This window comes from Pseudophryne corroboree, chromosome 1 (genome assembly GCF_028390025.1).
Source record: "Pseudophryne corroboree isolate aPseCor3 chromosome 1, aPseCor3.hap2, whole genome shotgun sequence".
In the NCBI taxonomy this organism is placed as follows: Eukaryota; Metazoa; Chordata; class Amphibia; order Anura; family Myobatrachidae; genus Pseudophryne; species Pseudophryne corroboree.
In genome coordinates this window covers 179,339,493-179,360,032 of record NC_086444.1, presented here as the reverse complement: position 1 = coordinate 179,360,032, position 20,540 = coordinate 179,339,493, and the positions used below count along the sequence as shown (strand labels likewise).

At 50.7% G+C, this 20,540-nt stretch overlaps 1 protein-coding gene across 6 annotated transcripts in view; it reads right to left on the bottom strand.

Annotated features, from left to right (window-relative positions):
• ATG10 (autophagy related 10) overlaps nucleotides 1-20,540 on the bottom strand; it is a 418,616-nt gene that overhangs the window by 291,876 nt on the left and 106,200 nt on the right. The window lies entirely within an intron of this gene.

Sequence of the window (20,540 nt, the reverse complement as noted above, 5' to 3'; positions counted from 1 at the left end):
TTCGAATTCCAGCCTGTATCCCTGAGAAACAATCTCTAATGCCCAGGGATCCACCTGCGAGTGAACCCAGACGTGACTGAAAAACCGAAGACGAGCCCCCACTAGATCTGCCTCCCCTCGGAAAGCCCCAGCGTCATGCGGTGGACTTTGCAGACGCAGGGGAGGACTTCTGCTCTTGGGAACTAGCTGTGTGTAGCTTTTTTCCCCTGCCTTTCCCTCTGGCAACAAAGGATGATCCACGTACCTTCTTGTTTTTATTGGAACGAAAGGACTGCATTTGATAATGAGGTGCCTTTTTTGTATGCTGCGGGGGGACATAAGGTAAGAAATTTGACTTACCAGCCGTAGCCGTAGAGACAAGATCCGAGAGGCCGTCTCCAAACAACTCCACCCCTTTGTAAGGCAAGAATTCCATATGCCGCTTTGAATCGGCATCTCCCGTCCACTGTCGGGTCCACAAGAGCCGCCTAGCAGAAATAGACATAGCATTTATTCTGGAGCTTAATAAACAAATGTCTCTCTGAGCATCCCTCATATACAAGGCAGGATCTCTGATATGCTCTATGGTCATTAGAATGGCGTCCCTATCTAAGGTGTCAATTTCCGTAGATAAGGAATCTGCCCATGCCACAACCGCACTACAAACCCAGGCCGACGCCATAGCCGGTCGAGCAATAGTACCGGAATGATTGTAAATGTGCTTTAAGGTAATTTCCTGCCTGCGATCAGCAGGTTCCTTGAGGGAAGCCGTATCCTGAGAAGGCAGTGCCACCTTTTTGGACAAACGTGTCAGCGCCTTGTCAACTTTTGGCGAAGATTCCCAGCGTATCCTATCAGTTTGTGGAAAAGGATACGCCATGAGAATCCTTTTGGGAACTTGTGGTCTCCTATCCGGAGATTCCCAAGCCTTTTCGCACAAGTCACTTAATTCAAATGAGGATGGAAAAGTGACTTCAGGCTTTTTCCCTTTATACATGTGTACCCTCGTGTCAGGGACAGGGGGTTCCTCAGTAATATCCAAAACCTCTTTAATGGCAATAATCATATACCGTATACCCTTAGCCACCTTCGGCTGTAATTTTGCATCTTCATAGTCGACACTAGAGTCAGTATCTGTGTCGGTATCTGGTGTCATCGATCTGGGATATGGTGCGCTTCTGAGACCCCAAAGGACCTGGCGCCTCAGGGACAGGCATAGACTGGCTACCTGACTGATCCCTAGCTTCTGCCTTGTCTAATCTTTTATGCAATAGATTGACATTTGCATTCAAGACATTCAGCATATCCACCCATTCCGGTGTCGGCGTTGCCGACGGCGACCTGACATTTAAGAACTCTCCCTCCACATTAAGCGAGCCTTCCTCGTCAAACATGTCGACACACGCGTACCGACACACTTCACACACACACACACACACACACACACACACACACACACACACAGGGAACCCCTTTCCTGAAGACAGTACCCCTGTCAAGGCCCTTTGGAGAGACAAAGAGAGAGTATGCCAGTACACACCCCAGCGCAATAACCCTGGAGACCAACACAAAATGTTTTTCCCCAGCAGCGCTGTATAATATGTAAACCGCCAATTATGTGGCCCCCCCTCTCTTTTAAGCGCCCTTTCACCGTGTGTAAGCAGGGGAGAGTCCGGGGAGCTTCCTCTCAGCAGTGCTGTGGAGAGAAAATGGCGCTGGTGAGTGCTGAGGGAGAAGCCCCGCCCCCTCGGCGGCGGGCTTCTGTCCCGCTCAAACTTTGTAAAATATGGCGGGGGCTCTTTTATATACATGTACAGAGCCCACCTGCACATGTATATAGTCTTTTTGCCATGCAGAGGTTTATATTGCTGCCCAGGGTGCCCCCCCCCTGCGCCCTGCACCCTTACCGTGACCGGAGTATGTGAGGTGTATGGGAGCAATGACGCACAGCTGCAGTGCTGTGCGTTACCTCAGTGAAGCTGAAGGCTTCTGCCGCCTGTCGACTTCTGTCTTCTGTACTTCTAGCTCTGTGAGGAGAACGGCGGCGGGGGTGGACGGCCAGTAAGAACCTGCGTTCACCCCCTCTGGAGCTAATGGTGTCCAGTAGCCGAGGAAGCAGAGCCTATCGTTGACAAGAAGGTCTGCTCCTCTCTCCTCAGTCCCTCGATGCAGGGAGCCTGTTGCCAGCAGTGCTCCCTGTGAAAAAGTAGTAAAAGGTAGAAAAAAAATCCAAACAAAAATGCTTCTAGGCAGAGAACTCTAGAGAGCTCTCTGCAGTGCACCCATCTTGCTCTGGGCAGTGTAAAACTGAGGTCTGGAGGAGGGGCATAGAGGGAGGAGCCAGTGCACACCCAGAGTCCAAAGCTTTCTTAAAGTGCCCTATCTCCTGCGGAGCCCGTCTATTCCCCATGGTCCTTACGGAGTCCCAGCATACTCAAGGACGTTAGAGAAATACTATTACTTACACACAAGGCTATTAATCATACTACACCAACATACATCACTTCACTTATCTCAAAACATCACCCAACCCGTCCTCTTCGCTCTTCACAAGATCTACGTCTCTCATCCACACTCATTACTTACTCCCATGCACGATTACAGGACTTACTTCGGGCTGCACCCACTCTGTGGAATGCCCTACCATGTATAATAAGACTCTCCTCTAGTCTTAAAACCTTCAAGCGTTCCATGAAAAAACTCACCTATTCAGACAAGCTTATCAAATTCCAGAACCGTTCACATTACCTTCATCGCTTTCCTATCCAATTATATTCCCACAATACAGTCCACACATATCCCCCACATATTTTCTTTCTTCACTCTCCCTTCCTCCTGACTCTGGTTCATCACGGCTGTGATATGATATCATGCAGCCCACCCAGAACCTTTGCAATCTGGTGGACAACTATGCAATAGATAGCACCTATCCTTGTGTAACCATGCCTATTTCCCCATAGATTGTAAGCTTGCGAGCAGGGCCCTCCTACCTCTATGACTGTTTGTTTTTACCCAGTTTTTACTTCTAATTGTGTCCAGTTGTAAAGTGCAACGGAATTTGCTGCGCTATATAAGAAACTGTTAATAACGAGTTTTATGGTAAGAACTTACCTTTGTTAAAACTCTTTCTGCGAGGTACACTGGGCTCCACAAGGATAGACATAGGGGGTGAAAAGTAGGATCTTGATCCGAGGCACCAACAGGCTGAAAAGCTTTGACTGTTCTCAGAATGCATAGCGCCACCTCCTCTATAACCCCGCCTCCCTGCACAGGAGCTCAGTTTTTAGTTAACCAGCCCAATGCAGTAGCAGGAAAAGAGACGACAAAGGTTAGTAGCCACATACACCACACTCTCATGACAGGAGAAGTGTCAGCGGCTAATGCCATATCAACCCAAAGAAGCTAAGTGCGTCAGGGTGGGCGCCTTGTGGAGCCCAGTGTACCTCGCAGAAAGAGTTTTAACAAAGGTAAGTTCTTACCATAAAACTCGTTTTCTGCTGCGGGGTACACTGGGCTCCACAAGGATAGACATAGGGGATGTCCTAAAGCAGTTCCTTATGGGAGGGGACGCACTGTAGCGGGCACAAGAACCCTGCGTCCAAAGGAAGCATCCTGGGAAGCGGCAGTATCGAAGGCATAGAACCTTATGAACGTGTTCACAGATGACCACGTAGCCGCCTTGCACAACTGTTCAAGGGTCGCACCACGGCGGGCCGCCCAAGAGTAGAATGGGCCGTAATGTGAGCAGGAGCCGAGAGGCCAGCCCTCACATAAGCATGTGCAATCACCATTCTAATCCATCTGGCCAAAGTTTGCTTGTGAGCAGGCCAGCCCCGTTTGTGAAATCCAAACAGCACAAAGAGAGAATCAGATTTCCTAATAGAAGCAGTTCTCTTCACATAGATACGGAGAGCCCGTACCACATCCAAAGACCTCTCTTTGGAAGACAGATCAGGAGAAACAAGTGCCGGAACCACAATCTCCTGGTTAAGGTGGAACGAAGAAACCACCTTAGGTAAGTATCCGTGACGAGTCCTAAGAACCGCCAGGTCACGGTGAAATATCAGATATGGGGAACTACAGGACAAGGCACCCAAATCCGACACTCTTCTAGCTGAGGCAATAGCCAGCAGAAACACCACCTTAAGGGAAAGCCACTTAAGATCAGCTGAACCAAGAGGTTCAAACGGAGACTCTTGTAACGCCTCCAAAACCACCGACAAGTCCCAAGGAGCCACAGGCGGGACATAGGGAGGTTGGATACGCAACACACCCTGAGTAAAGGTATGCACATCAGGTAAGGTCGCAATTTTTCTCTGAAACCACACCGACAAGGCAGATATTTGAACCTTGAGGGAGGCCAGACGCAGGCCTAAGTCCAGGCCCTGTTGAAGAAAAGCCAACAACTTGGCTATACTAAACTTGGAAGCGTCATAATCGTTAGATGCGCACCAAACAAAGTAAGAATGCCAGACCCTATAGTAAATCCGAGCCGAAGCCGGTTTCTGGGCCTGCAACATAGTTTGAATGACCGCCTCAGAAAACCCATTAGCCCTTAAGACGGAAGCTTCAAGAGCCACGCTGTCAAAGACAGCCGGGCTAGGTCCTGGTAGACACAGGGGCCCTGAACGAGGAGGTCTGGGCATTGTGGCAGTAGAATTGGACGCTCTGACGATAGGCCTTGCAGGTCTGAGAACCAGTGCCGTCTGGGCCACGCCAGTGCTATGAGAGGCAGAATTCCTTTTTCTTGCTTGAACTTCCGAATTACCCTGGGCAGGAGTGACACCGGAGGGAACACGTACGGCAGCTGAAACCTCCACGGCACTGCCAGCGCATCCACGAATGCTGCTTGAGGATCCCTTGTCCTTGCTCCGAAGACCGGAACCTTGTGATTGTGTCGAGACGCCATCAGATCTACGTCTGGAAGGCCCCACTTTTCCACTAGGAGTTGAAACACTTCTGGATGGAGGCCCCACTCGCCGGCATGTACGTCCCGACGACTGAGAAAGTCCGCTTCCCAATTCAGGACTCCCGGAATGAATATTGCCGATATGGCCGGTAGATGGCGTTCCGCCCAATGTAGAATCCGTGAGACTTCCTTCATTGCCAAACGGCTTCGAGTGCCGCCTTGATGATTTCTGTAAGCCACTGTGGTGGCGTTGTCCGACTGTACTTGATCAGGATGGTTCTGAATTAAATGCTGGGCCAGGTTCAATGCATTGAAGACCGCCCGCAATTCCAGAATATTGATTGAGAGGAGGGACTCCTCCTTGGTCCACCGACCTTGAAGGGAGTGTTGCTACAGCACCACACCCCAACCTCTTAGACTGGCATCCGTCGTCAACAGGACCCAGTTGGATATCCAGAAGGGACGGCCCCTGCACAATTGTTGGTCCTGGAGCCACCAGAGCAGCGACAGACGAACCTCCGGAGTCAATGAGATCATGTGAGACCTGATCCGGTGAGGCAGGACGTCCCACTTGGCTAGAATTAGCCTCTGGAGGGGGCGAGAATGGAATTGAGCATACTCCACCATGTCGAATGCTGAGACCATGAGGCCCAGCACCTGCATCGCCGAATGTATCGACACTTGCGGACGAGAAAGGTAGCAACGAATCCTGTCCTGAAGCTTCAGGACTTAGTCCTGAGACAAGAACAACCTCTGGTTGTGAGTGTCCAATAGCGCTCCCAGGTGCACCATGCTCTGAGCAGGGACCAAGGAGGATTTCTTCCAGTTGATGAGCCACCTGTGGGCTTGTAGAAACCGGACCGTCATATCCAGATGACGTAGGAGAAGTTCTGGGGAATTTGCCAGGATTAACAAGTCGTCCAGATACGGCAGTATCCTGACCCCTTGACGGCGGAGTACCACCGTCATCACCGCCATGACTTTGGTGAAGACTCGCGGAGCCGTAGTTATACCAAAAGGTAACGCCCGAAGCTGGTAATGGAGGTTGCCAATCGCAAACCTCAGGTATTGCTGATGTGACGCTGCTATAGGAATATGCAGGTAAGCATCCTGTATGTCCAGGGAGACCATGTAGTCCCCAGGTTCCAAGGCCAGAACTATAGAGCGAAGGGTTTCCATACGGAACATGGAACCCATCAGAAACCTGTTCAATGCCTTGAGGTTGAGAATGGGCCGGGAGGACCCATTCGGTTTCGGGACTAGAAACAGCGGAGAATAGTACCCCCGGGCCCCTTTGCGCATGAGGCACCTGTATCCAGGAGAGTCTGTACCACCGAATGTAGAGTGTTTGCCTTTGTCTGGTCCAACGGGACGTCTGTCCGACAAAATTGATGAGTGAGTCGGTTTTTGAAGGCTATGCCGTAACCTCGAGTGACGACTTCCCGTACCCAGGCATCTGAAGTGGTCTTCAACCATTCCTGGGTATACCCTAGAAGCCGGCCCCCCACCCTGGGATCCCCCAGGGGGAGGCCCGCCCCGTCATGCGGCAGGCTTATCGGTCTTGGAAGCTGGCTGACGGGCCGCCCAGGCTCTTTTGGGCTTTGGCTTACCAGGTTTGAAAGTGCAGGTCTGCTTGTTGTACGCCTGACCTTTTGCTTTACCTGTAGGACGAAAGGGGCGAAAGGAAGTACCTTTAGCCTTCAACACAGAAGGAGTGGTACTTGGCAGACAGGCAGTTTTGGCAGTAGCCAAGTCAGCCACTATCTTATTTAAGTCCTCCCCAAACAGAATATCTCCCTTGAAAGGGAGTACCTCCAGGGTTTTTCTAGAGTCCAGATCCACAGACCAGGATCTCAGCCACAATATCCGGCGAGCCAGGACTGACGTAGTAGAGTCCTTGGCTGCTAGGATACCGGCATCAGAAACCGCCTCTTTAATATAACGAGAAGCTGTGACAATATATGACAAGCATTGTCTAGCATGGTCAGAAGAGATTTCAGCTTTTAACTCCAAGGCCCATGCTTCAATAGCCTCTGCAGCCCATGTTGCTGTAATAGTGGGCCTTTGTGCAGCACCCGTGAGGGTGTAAATCGCTTTCAGACAACCCTCCACACGTTTATCCGTAGGTTCTTTTAGAGACGTGACGGTAGTGACGGGTAGAGCTGAGGAAACCATTATCCTAGCCACATGTGACTCTACTGGAGGAGGCGTTTCCCAATTTTTAGACAGCTCTGGTGTGAGGGGATAGCGAGCCAGCATCTTCTTTTGAGGCACAAACTTCGTACCCGGGTTTTCCCAGGGTTCCTGACGTATATCCACTAGGTGGTCAGAGTGAGGTAAAACTTGTTTAACCACCTTCTGACGCTTGAACCTATCTGGTTTCTTAGGAGGGACGGATGGCTCGGGATCATCCGTAATCTGTAAAAATAAGAATTTACTCACCGGTAATTCTATTTCTCGTAGTCCGTAGTGGATGCTGGGGACTCCGTAAGGACCATGGGGAATAGACGGGCTCCGCAGGAGACTGGGCACTCTAAAAGAAAGATTAGGTACTATCTGGTGTGCACTGGCTCCTCCCTCTATGCCCCTCCTCCAGACCTCAGTTAGGGAAACTGTGCTCAGAAGAGCTGACACTACAAGGAAAGGATTTGGAATCCAGGGTAAGACTCATACCAGCCACACCAATCACACCGTATAACTTGTGATAACCATACCCAGTTAACAGTATGAACAACAACTGAGCCTCAATCAACGGATGGCTCATAACAATAACCCTTTAGTAAGCAATAACTATATACACGTATTGCAGAAGAAGTCCGCACTTGGGACGGGCGCCCAGCATCCACTACGGACTACGAGAAATAGAATTACCGGTGAGTAAATTCTTATTTTCTCTGACGTCCTAGTGGATGCTGGGGACTCCGTAAGGACCATGGGGATTATACCAAAGCTCCCAAACGGGCAGGAGAGTGCGGACGACTCTGCAGCACCGAATGAGCAAACTCAAGGTCCTCCTCAGCCAGGGTATCAAACTTGTAGAACTTAGCAAATGTGTTTGAACCCGACCAAGTAGCAGCTCGGCAAAGCTGTAAAGCCGAGACCCCTCGGGCAGCCGCCCAAGAAGAGCCCACCTTCCTTGTGGAATGGGCTTTTACTGATTTTGGATGCGGCAATCCAGCCGCAGAGTGAGCCAGCTGAATCGTGCTACAGATCCAGCGAGCAATAGTCTGCTTCGAAGCAGGAGCGCCAACCTTGTTGGCTGCATACAGAATAAACAGCGAGTCAGACTTTCTGACTCCCGCCGTTCTGGAAACATAAATTTTCAAAGCCCGGACTACGTCCAGCAACTTGGAATCCTCCAAGTCCCTAGTAGCCGCAGGCACCACAATAGGTTGGTTCAAATGAAACGATGATACCACTTTAGGGAGAAATTGGGGACGAGTCCTCAATTCTGCCCTGTCCATATGGAAGATCAGATAGGGGCTTTTACATGACAAAGCCGCCAATTCTTACACACGCCTAGCCGAAGCTAAGGCCAATAGCATGACCACTTTCCACGTGAGATATTTTAGCTCCACGGTCTTAAGTGGCTCAAACCAGTGGGATTTCAGGAAATCCAACACAACGTTAAGATCCCAAGGTGCCACTGGTGGCACAAAAGGAGGCTGAATATGCAGCACTCCCTTTACAAACATCTGAACCTCAGGCAGTGAAGCCAGTTCTTTTTGAAAGAAAATGGATAGGGCCAAGATCTGAACCTTTATGGACCCTAATTTGAGGCCCATAGTCACACCTGACTGTAGGAAATGCAGAAAACTACCCAACTGGAAGTCCTCTGTAGGGGCCTTCCTGGCCTCACACCAAGCAACATATTTCCGCCATATGCGGTGATAATGCTTTGCTGTCACATCCTTCCTAGCTCTTATCAGCGTAGGAATTACTTCATCCGGTATACCCTTTTCCGCTAGGATCCGGCGTTCAACCGCCATGCCGTCAAACGCAGCCGCGGTAAGTCTTGGAACAGACAGGGCCCCTGCTGCAACAGGTCCTGTCTGAGAGGCAGAGGCAATGGGTCCTCTGTGACCATCTCTTGAAGTTCTGGGTACCAAGTCCTTCTTGGCCAATCCGGAACAATGAGTATTGTTCTCACTCCTCTTTTTCTTACTATTCTCAGTACCTTGTGTATGAGAGGAAGAGGAGGAAACACATATACCGACTGGAACACCCACGGAGTTACCAGTGCGTCCACAGCTATCGCCTGAGGGTCCCTTGACCTGGCGCAATATTTTTTTAGCTTTTTGTTTAGGCGGGACGCCATCATGTCCACCTGTGGCCGTTCCCACCGATTTGCAATCTGCTCGAAGACTTCTTGATGAAGTCCCCACTCTCCCGGGTGGAGGTCGTGCCTGCTGAGGAAGTCTGCTTCCCAGTTGTCCACTCCCGGAATGTACACTGCTGACAGTGCTTGTACGTGATTCTCCGCCCAACGAAGAATCCTTGTGGCTTCCGCCATCGCCACCCTGCCTCTTGTGCCGCCCTGTCGGTTTACATGGGCGACTGCCGTGATGTTGTCTGACTGAATCAGCACTGGTTGGTCTCGAAGCAGGGGCTCCGCTTGACTCAGGGCGTTGTATATGGCCCTTAATTCCAGTATGTTTATGTGCAGACGAGTCTCCTGACTTGACCACAGCCCCTGGAAGTTTCTTCCCTGAGTGACTGCCCCCCATCCGCGGAGACTTGCATCCGTGGTCACCAGGACCCAGTCCTGTATGCCGAACCTGCGGCCCTCGAGAAGATGAGCACTCTGCAGCCACCACAGAAAAGACACCCTGGCCCTCGGGGACAGGGCGATCAGCCGATGCATCTGAAGATGCGATCCGGACCACTTGTCCAACAGATCCCACTGAAAGATCCTGGCATGGAACCTGCCGAAAGAAATGGCTTCGTATGACGCTACCATCTTTCCCAGGACTCGCGTGCAGTGATGCACCGACACCTGCTTTGGTTTCAGGAGACCCCTGACCATGGTCACTAACTCCTGAGCCTTCTCCTCCGGGAGAAATACCTTCTTCTGTTCTGTGTCCAGAATCATGCCCAGGAAGGGCAGACGCGTCGTAGGAATCAGCTGCGACTTTGGAATATTCAGAATCCAGCCGTGCCGTAGCAACACTTCCTGAGAGTGCGCTACGCTGACCAACAACTGCTCTCTGGACCTCGCCTTTATGAGGAGATCGTCCAAGTACGGGATAACTGTAACTCCTTGCTTCCGGAGAAGTACCATCGTCTCCGCCATTACCTTGGTAAAGACTCTCGGTGCCGTGGATAGACCAAACGGCAACGTCTGGAATTGGTAATGACAGTCCTGTACCACAAACCTGAGGTACTCCTGGTGAGGCGGATAAATGGGGACATGCAAGTACGCATCCTTGATGTCCAGAGATACCATAAAATCCCCCTCTTCCAGGCTGGCAATGACCGCTCTGAGCGATTCCATTTTGAACCTGAACTTTTTTATGTAAATGTTCAAGGATTTTAAATTTAGAATGGGTCTTACCGAACAGTCCGGTTTCGGTACCACAAACAGTGTGGAATAGTAACCGCCTTCCATGCTGAAGGGGGGGTACCATTATTATCACTTGCTGGAGGTACAGCTTGTGAATAGCCGTCAGGACTATCTCCCTCCCCGTGGGAGAAGCTGGCAAGGCGGATTTTAGGTAACGGTGAGGGGGCGTCACTTCGAATTCCAGCTTGCATCCCTGAGATACAATCTGTATAGCCCAGGGATCCACTTGTGAGCGAACCCACTGGTTGCAGAAATTTCGGAGACGCGCCCCCACCGCTCCTGGCTCCGCCTGTGGAGCCCCAGCGTCATGCGGTGGACTTAGTGGAAGCAGGGGAGGACTTTTGTTCCTGAGAACTGGCTGCATGGTGCAGCTTCTTTCCTCTTCCCCTGCCTCTGGCAAGAAAGGATGCACCTCTGACTCTCTTGCTTTTTTGAGAACGAAAGGACTGCATTTGGTAATACGGTGCTTTCTTAGGCTGTGAGGAAACCTGTGGCAAGAAAGTCGACTTTCCAGCTGTCGCTGTGGATACGAGGTCCGAGAGACCGTCCCCAAACAATTCCTCACCCTTATAAGGCAAAACCTCCATGTGTTTTTTAGAGACGGCATCCCCTGTCCATTGCCGAGTCCATAAGACCCTCCTGGCAGAAATGGACATTGCATTTATTCGAGAGCCCAGCAGGCAAATGTCCCTCTGGGCATCCCGCATATATAAGACGACGTCTTTTATATGGCTAAGTGTTAGCAATACGGTATCCCTGTCCAGGGTATCCAACCCCTCTGACAGAGTATCTGTCCATGCTGCAACAGCACTGCACATCCAAGCTGAAGCAATAGCCGGTCTCAGTAGAGTACCAGAATGTGTATACACAGACTTCAAGATACCTTCTTGCTTCCTATCCGCAGGTTCCTTTAGGGCGGCCGTATCCTGAGACGGCAGGGCCACTCTTTTAGATAAGCGCGTCAGGGCCTTGTCAACCCTAGGGGAGGATTCCCAGCGTAACCTATCCGTTGGCGGGAAAGGGTACGCCATTAGTATTCTCTTGGGAATCACCACTTTCTTATCTGGGGAAGACCACGCTTCTTCACATAACACATTTAATTCATGTGAAGGGGGAAAAGTCACTGGCTGCTTTTTCTCCCCAAACATATTTACCCTCTTGTCAGGGACAGGGTCAGCCTCTGAAATGTGTAATACATTTTTCATTGCAATAATCATGTATCGGAAGGCCTTAGTCATTTTGGGCTGTAATAGTGCCTCATCCTCGTCGACGCTGGAGTCGGACTCCGTGTCGACATCTGTGTCAACCAACTGAGATAGTGGGCGTTTTTGAGACGCTGACGGCCTCTGAGGCGCCTGGGCAGGCCCGGGTTGAGAGCCCGGCTGTCCCCCGGCAGCAACATAATCAAATCTCTTATGTAATGAGTTTACATTGTCATTTAAGACCTTCCACATATCCATCCAATCAGGTGTCGGCACCGACGGGGGCGACACCACATTTATCTGCACTTGCTCCGCCTCCACGTAACCCTCCTCATCAAACATGTCGACACAGCCGTACCGACACACAGCACACACACAGGGAATGCTCTGACTGAGGACAGGACCCCACAAGGTCTTTGGGGAGACAGAGAAAGAGTATGCCAGCACACACCACAGCGCTATATACACAGGGATACACACTACCAGAAGTGAATTTTTCCCAATAGCTGCTGTATCAATACACCTTTTGCCTAAATGTATGTGCCCCCCCTCTCTTTTTACCCTCTTAGTGCCAGGAGACTGCAGGGGAGAGCCTGGGGAGCGTCCTTCCAGCGGAGCTGTGAAGAGAAATGGCGCTGGTGTGCTGAGGAAGAAGGCCCAGCCCCCTCAGCGGCGGGCTTCTGTCCCGCTGTTTCTGACTAAAAAATGGCGGGGGTTTTACACATATACAGTCACAGACTGTATTATGTGTCTTTTTTATGCCAAAGGTATTCTTATTGCTGCCCAGGGCGCCCCTCCCCCCCCCCCCCCCCCCAGCGCCCTGCACCCTACAGTGACCGGAGTGTGTGGTGTGCAGTGGGAGCAATGGCGCACAGCTGCGGTGCTGTGCGCTACCTTAATGAAGACAGGAGTCTTCAGCCGCCGATTTCATCACCAACTTCTGATCTTCTGGCTCTGCGAGGGGGGCGGCGGCGCGGCTCTGGGAACGGACGACGAGGACCTTTGCCTGTGTTCGAACCCTCTGGAGCTAATGGTGTCCAGTAGCCTAAGAAGCGCAACCTAGCTGTGAACAGGTACGTTTGCTTCTCTCCCCTCAGTCCCACGTAGCAGTGAGTCTGTTGCCAGCAGATCTCACTGAAAATAAGAAACCTAACATTACTTTCTTTACTAGCAGGCTCAGGAGTGCCCACTAGGTGCATCCAGCTCTGGCCGGGCACAGATTCTAACTGAGGTCTGGAGGAGGGGCATAGAGGGAGGAGCCAGTGCACACCAGATAGTACCTAATCTTTCTTTTAGAGTGCCCAGTCTCCTGCGGAGCCCGTCTATTCCCCATGGTCCTTACGGAGTCCCCAGCATCCACTAGGACGTCAGAGAAATCAACTTAATAGCCTCCAAAAGATCAGGAACATCCACATGTGAACTACCCTCCCCATCAGCAGTATCTGTGTCAGAATCTGTGGGGTCAGTGTAAGTGCCGTCTTCATCAGACGAGGTGTCAGTGACAGCCGTGGATTGTGAGGAGATAAGAGCTCGCTTAGAGGACCCCTTGGGCTTGGGCGAGCGAGGGTCAGACTTTTTAGTAGTCAGGGACTGGTTCAACTTCTTCAATTGAGCAGATAAATCGTCCGCCCACGGCGGGTTAGCTGCAGGGACCACATATGGTTGTACCGGCATTGGGGTCCCATAGGGGGTGTTAGTTTAGTAACTAGCGTATGTAGAAGCGTTGAAAAAGCGGCCCACGGTGGGTCATTATGTACCTTCGTTGCCACAGTCCCACTGGTGGGCAAGGAGCCCCCAGAACCAGAGCCCACAGCTGCTATATTCTCCTCATAGGGATCTGTGGCTTCAGCAACACCGGCAGTGTGTTCAGTCCCAGAACCGTTACCCTCAGAAGCAGACATGATGTAACTTGCAGTATCAGGTAACACAGTACAATTGGCAGCAGCACAATACCTCGTACCCAAACCCCTGCGCAGTGTAGTCAGCACTAGCAGAGATAAAGGAGAGATATGGTAACTAAAATCACAGAGAAAAATACGTATTAAAGTATATCTTTGTGAAAATCCTATATAAATATAAAACCTGACGCACCAAGCACCCTCAGGTTATAGAATATAGGGATAGCAAGTTGAGTGAAAGACACGAAATGGACACCACTCAGCTAGCTAATGCACACACAGATAGTCACAGTTTGTACAATGCAGAGGTTATTACTAACAATAATACTGCACTGGACTAGCTTATACATATATATATATATAGCTATATAGTCAATAGATATAACACTGCACAGTAAGAACTGGATGTATATCACAGGGTAATTGTACTAGAAAACCCTGACTAAATGCACTCTTTCTTAACTAACACTGTCTAAAAGGCAGGTAGAATACTTAAGTGTCATGTAAAGTCACAGCACTGACAACCAGGTGGCTTTACACAGGAGGATTTGCCCAAGCAGTCCCAGGAACAGTGAAGCTGAGAGAAATGGCGCCCAGACACTGACAGGGAGTGAGGGAGAGACAGATATGCAGCTCCAGGGCGGGAACATTTGCGGGAAATGGCGCCCTGGAGCTGGGGGAGGGTCTTCAGGTCTAAGCCTTATCCCCCTGCTGGCAAAACCACCGGGTACTGTGGGCTACTGAAAATGGTTTAGAGAGAAAACCTAACCTGCACCCATGCCCTGGTGATCTAGTGGGATGCCTGTACTGCCACAGTGTCCACCGCTAGCGTGCGCGGCCCGCCTCCCACTGACTGCGCCGGATCGCGATAAAGTACGGGTCCCGCAAGCGAGACCCACACACCACCTCCCGAAGCGCGGCCACGCAATCCCGGAGAGCCCCCGTTGTGTGTGCCTGACCATGAAGAAAACCGGAGCCTCCTGCTGTAGTTACCCGGCAACCAGGGCTCGGGAGTGTACAGCGCCGCTGGGGAGAGCTGGAGCTGCAGCAGTGAATGTCTCTGACAATTACACACCGCTGCTGCCCTTGTAGTGTTCACTTTTTCTTCAAAAAAGCTCTTCTTAGGGCTGCCTGGAGCAGCCCCTCTGTTATGTGCCTGCTATCTGAGGCACCAACTACAAAACTGAGCTTCTGTGCAGGGAGGCGGGGTTATAGAGGAGGCGGCGCTATGCATTCTGGGAACAGTCAAAGCTTTTCAGCCTGTTGGTGCCTCGGATCAAGATCCTACTCTACACCCCCTATGTCTATCCTTGTGGAGCCCAGTGTACCCCGCAGCAGAAAAAATAAGAATTTACTTACCGATAATTCTATTTCTCGTAGTCCGTAGTGGATGCTGGGAACTCCGTAAGGACCATGGGGAATAGCGGCTCCGCAGGAGACTGGGCACAAAAGTAAAAGCTTTCTGACTAGCTGGTGTGCACTGGCTCCTCCCCCTATGACCCTCCTCCAAGCCTCAGTTAGGATACTGTGCCCGGACGAGCGTACATAATAAGGAAGGATTTTGAATCCCGGGTAAGACTCATACCAGCCACACCAATCACACCGTACAACTTGTGATCTGAACCCAGTTAATAGTATGATAAACGTAGGAGCCTCTGAAAAGATGGCTCACCACAATAAACAACCCGATTTTTTTGTAACAATAACTATATACAAGTATTGCAGACAATCCGCACTTGGGATGGGCGCCCAGCATCCACTACGGACTACGAGAAATAGAATTATCGGTAAGTGTAACAATAACTATATACAAGTATTGCAGACAATCCGCACTTGGGATGGGCGCCCAGCATCCACTACGGACTACGAGAAATAGAATTATCGGTAAGTAAATTCTTATTTTCTCTGACGTCCTAGTGGATGCTGGGAACTCCGTAAGGACCATGGGGATTATACCAAAGCTCCCAAACGGGCGGGAGAGTGCGGATGACTCTGCAGCACCGAATGAGAGAACTCCAGGTCCTCCTCAGCCAGGGTATCAAATTTGTAGAATTTAGCAAACGTGTTTGCCCCTGACCAAGTAGCTGCTCGGCAAAGTTGTAAAGCCGAGACCCCTCGGGCAGCCGCCCAAGATGAGCCCACCTTCCTTGTGGAATGGGCTTTAACAGATTTTGGCTGTGGCAGGCCTGCCACAGAATGTGCAAGCTGAATTGTACTACAAATCCAACGAGCAATCGTCTGCTTAGAAGCAGGAGCACCCAGCTTGTTGGGTGCATACAGGATAAACAGCGAGTCAGATTTTCTGACTCCAGCCGTCCTGGAAACATATATTTTCAGGGCCCTGACTACGTCAAGCAACTTGGAGTCCTCCAAGTCCCTAGTAGCCGCAGGTACCACAATAGGCTGGTTCATGTGAAACGCTGAAACCACCTTAGGGAGAAATTGAGGACGAGTCCTCAATTCTGCCCTGTCTGAATGAAAAATTAGGTAAGGGCTTTTATATGATAAAGCCGCCAATTCTGAGACACGCCTGGCTGATGCCAGGGCTAATAGCATGACCACCTTCCATGTGAGATATCTTAATTCCACAGTGGTGAGTGGTTCAAACCAATGTGATTTTAGGAACCCTAAAACCACATTGAGATCCCAAGGTGCCACTGGAGGCACAAAAGGAGGCTGTATATGCAGTACCCCCTTGACAAACGTCTGAACTTCAGGTACTGAAGCCAGTTCTTTCTGGAAGAAGATCGACAGGGCCGAAATTTGAACCTTAATGGATCCTAATTTTAGGCCCATAGACAGTCCTGTTTGCAGGAAATGTAGGAAACGACCCAGTTGAAATTCCTCTGTAGGGGCCTTCTTGGCCTCACACCACGCAACATATTTTCGCCAAATGCGGTGATAATGTTTTGCGGTTACATCCTTCCTGGCTTTGATCAGGGTAGGGATGACTTCATCTGGAATGCCTTTTTCCTTCAGGATCCGGCGTTCAACCGCCATGCCGTCAAACGCAGCCGCGGTAAGTCTTGGAACAGACAAGGTCCCTGCTGGAGCAGGTCCTTTCTTAGAGGTAGAGGCCACGGGTCCTCCGTGAGCATCTCTTGCAGCTCCGGGTACCAAGTTCTTCTTGGCCAATCCGGAGCCACGAGTATAGTTCTTACTCCTCTCCTTCTTATGATTCTCAGTACTTTTGGTATGAGAGGCAGAGGAGGGAACACATACACCGACTGGTACACCCACGGTGTTACCAGAGCGTCCACCGCTATTGCCTGAGGGTCCCTTGACCTGGCGCAATATCTGTCCAGTTTTTTGTTGAGACGGGACGCCATCATGTCCACCTTTGGTTTTTCCCAACGGTTTACAATCACTTGGAAGACTTCTGGATGAAGTCCCCACTCCCCCGGGTGGAGGTCGTGCTTCTTGTGCCGCCCTGTCTGTTTACGTGGGCGACAGCCGTGATGTTGTCCGACTGGATCAATACCGGTTGACCCTGAAGCAGAGGCCTTGCTTGACTTAGGGCATTGTAAATGGCCCTTAGTTCTAGGATATTTATGTGAAGAGACGTTTCCATGCTTGACCACAAGCCCTGGAAATTTCTTCCCTGTGTGACTGCTCCCCAGCCTCTCAGGCTGGCATCCGTGGTCACCAGCATCCAATCCTGAATGCCAAATCTGCGGCCCTCTAGAAGATGAGCACTCTGTAACCACCACAGGAGAGACACCCTTGTCCTTGGAGATAGGGTTATCCGCTGATGCATCTGAAGATGCGATCCGGACCATTTGTCCAGCAGATCCCACTGAAAAGTTCTTGCATGGAATCTTCCGAATGGAATCGCTTCGTAAGAAGCCACCATTTTTCCCAGGACTCTCGTGCATTGATGCACTGACACTTGTCCTGGTTTTAGGAGGTTCCTGACTAGCTCGGATAACTCCCTGGCCTTCTCCTCCGGGAGAAACACCTTTTTCTGGACTGTGTCCAGAATCATCCCTAGGAACAGTAGACGTGTTGTTGGAATCAGCTGTGATTTTGGGATATTTAGAATCCACCCGTGCTGACGTAGCACTACCTGAGATAGTGCTACTCCGACCTCTAACTGTTCCCTGGACCTTGCCCTTATCAGGAGATCGTCCAAGTAAGGGATAATTAAGACGCCTTTTCTTCGAAGAAGAATCATCATTTCGGCCATTACCTTGGTAAAGACCCGTGGTGCCGTGGACAATCCAAACGGCAGCGTCTGAAACTGATAATGACAGTTTTGTACCACAAACCTGAGGTACCCTTGGTGAGAAGGGTAGATTGGGACATGGAGATAAGCATCTTTGATGTCTAGAGATACCATATAGTCCCCTTCTTCCAGGTTCGCTATCACTGCTCTGAGTGACTCCATCTTGAATTTGAACCTTTTTATGTAAGTGTTCAAGGATTTTAGATTCAAAATTGGTCTCACCGAGCCGTCCGGCTTCGGTACCACAAACAGCGTGGAATAATACCCCTTTCCCTGTTGTAGGAGGGGTACCTTGATTATCACCTGCTGGGAATACAGCTTGTGAATAGCTTCCAATACTGCCTCCCTGTCGGAGGGAGACGTTGGTAGAGCAGACTTCAGGAACCGGCGAGGGGGAGACGTCTCGAATTCCAATTTGTACCCCTGTGATACTACCTGCAGGATCCAGGGGTCCACTTGCGAGTGAGCCCACTGCGCGCTGAAATTCTTGAGACGGCCCCCCACCGTGCCTGAGTCCGCTTGTAGAGCCCCAGCGTCATGCTGAAGACTTGGCAGAAGCGGGGGAGGGCTTCTGCTCCTGGGAAGAGGCTGCCTGGTGCAGTCTTTTTCCCCTTCCTCTGCCCCGGGGCAGAAATGAGTGGCCTTTTGCCCGCTTGCCCTTATGGGGACGAAAGGACTGAGTTTGAAAAGACGGTGTCTTTTTCTGCTGAGAGGTGACCTGGGGTAAAAAGGTGGATTTTCCAGCCGTTGCCGTGGCCACCAGGTCCGATAGACCGACCCCAAATAACTCCTCCCCTTTATACGGCAATACTTCCATATGTCGTTTGGAATCCGCATCACCTGACCACTGTCGCGTCCATAACGCTCTTCTGGCAGAAATGGACATCGCACTCACTCTAGATGCCAGGGTGCAAATATCCCTCTGTGCATCTCGCATATATAGTAATGCATCCTTTAAATGCTCTATAGTTAATAATATACTGTCCCTATCCAGGGTATCAATATTTTCAGTCAGGGAATCCGACCAAGCCACTCCAGCGCTGCACATCCAGGCTGAGGCGATTGCTGGTCGCAGTATAACACCAGTATGTGTGTATATACCTTTTAGGATATTTTCCAGCCTTCTATCAGCTGGTTCCTTGAGGGCGGCCGTATCAGGAGACGGTAACGCCACTTGTTTTGATAAGCGTGTGAGCGCCTTATCTACCCTAGGGGGTGTTTCCCAACGTGCCCTAACCTCTGGCGGGAAAGGGTATAGTGCCAATAATTTATTAGAAATCAGCAGTTTTTTATCGGGGGAAACCCACGCTTTATCACACACCTCATTTAATTCATCTGATTCAGGAAAAACTACTGGTAGTTTTTTCACACCCCACATAATACCCTTTTTTGTGGTACTTGTAGTGTCAGAAATGTTCAATGCCTCCTTCATTGCCGTGATCATGTAACGTGTGGCCCTACTGGACATTACGTTTGTCTCCTCACCGTCGACACTGGATTCAGTATCCGTGTCTGGGTCTGTGTCGACCATCTGAGGTAACGGGTGTTTTAGCGCCCCTGACGGTGTCTGAGACGCCTGAACAGGCACTAATTGATTTGCCGGCTGTCTCATGTCGTCAACAGTTTTTTGCAAAGTGCTGACATTGTCACGTAATTCTTTAAATACGACCATCCAGTCAGGTGTCGACTCCCTAGGGGGTGACATCACTAACACAGGCAATTGCTCTGCTTCCACATCATTTTCCTCCTCATACATGTCGACACAATCGTACCGACACCCAGCACACACACAGGGAATGCTCTGATAGAGGACAGGACCCCACGAGCCCTTTGGGGAGACAGAGGGAGAGTTTGCCAGCACACACCAGAGCGCTATATATATACAGGGATAACCTTATATAAGTGTTTCTCCCTTTATAGCTGCTGTTTTATATTAGCTGCCAATAGTGCCCCCCCTCTCTTGTTTTACCCTGATTCTGTAGCAGGACTGCAGGGGAGAGTCAGGGAGCCGTCCTTCCAGCGGAGCTGTGAAAGAAAATGGCGCTTGTGTGCTGAGGAGATAGGCTCCGCCCCCTTCACGGCGGCCTTTTCTCCCGCTTTTTTCAGGAAAACTGGCAGGGGTTAAATGCATCCATATAGCCCAGGAGCTATATGTGATGCATTTCTTTAGCCATATAAGGTTTTGACAGTGTTTTATTGCGTCTCAGGGCGCTCCCCCCCAGCGCCCTGCACCCTCAGTGACCGGAGTGTGAAGTGTGCTGAGAGCAATGGCGCACAGCTGCAGTGCTGTGCGCTACCTTATTTGAAGACAGGAACGTCTTCTGCCGCCGATTTCTCCGGACCTCTTCGCTCTTCTGGCTCTGTAAGGGGGCCGGCGGCGCGGCTCCGGGACCCATCCAGGCTGAACCTGTGATCGTCCCTCTGGAGCTAATGTCCAGTAGCCAAGAAGCCCAATCCACTCTGCACGCAGGTGAGTTCGCTTCTTCTCCCCTTAGTCCCACGATGCAGTGAGCCTGTTGCCAGCAGGACTCACTGAAAATAAAAAACCTATTTAAACTTTTACTCTAAGCAGCTCAGGAGAGCCACCTAGCATGCACCCTTCTCGTTCGGGCACAAAAATCTAACTGAGGCTTGGAGGAGGGTCATAGGGGGAGGAGCCAGTGCACACCAGCTAGTCAGAAAGCTTTTACTTTTGTGCCCAGTCTCCTGCGGAGCCGCTATTCCCCATGGTCCTTACGGAGTTCCCAGCATCCACTAGGACGTC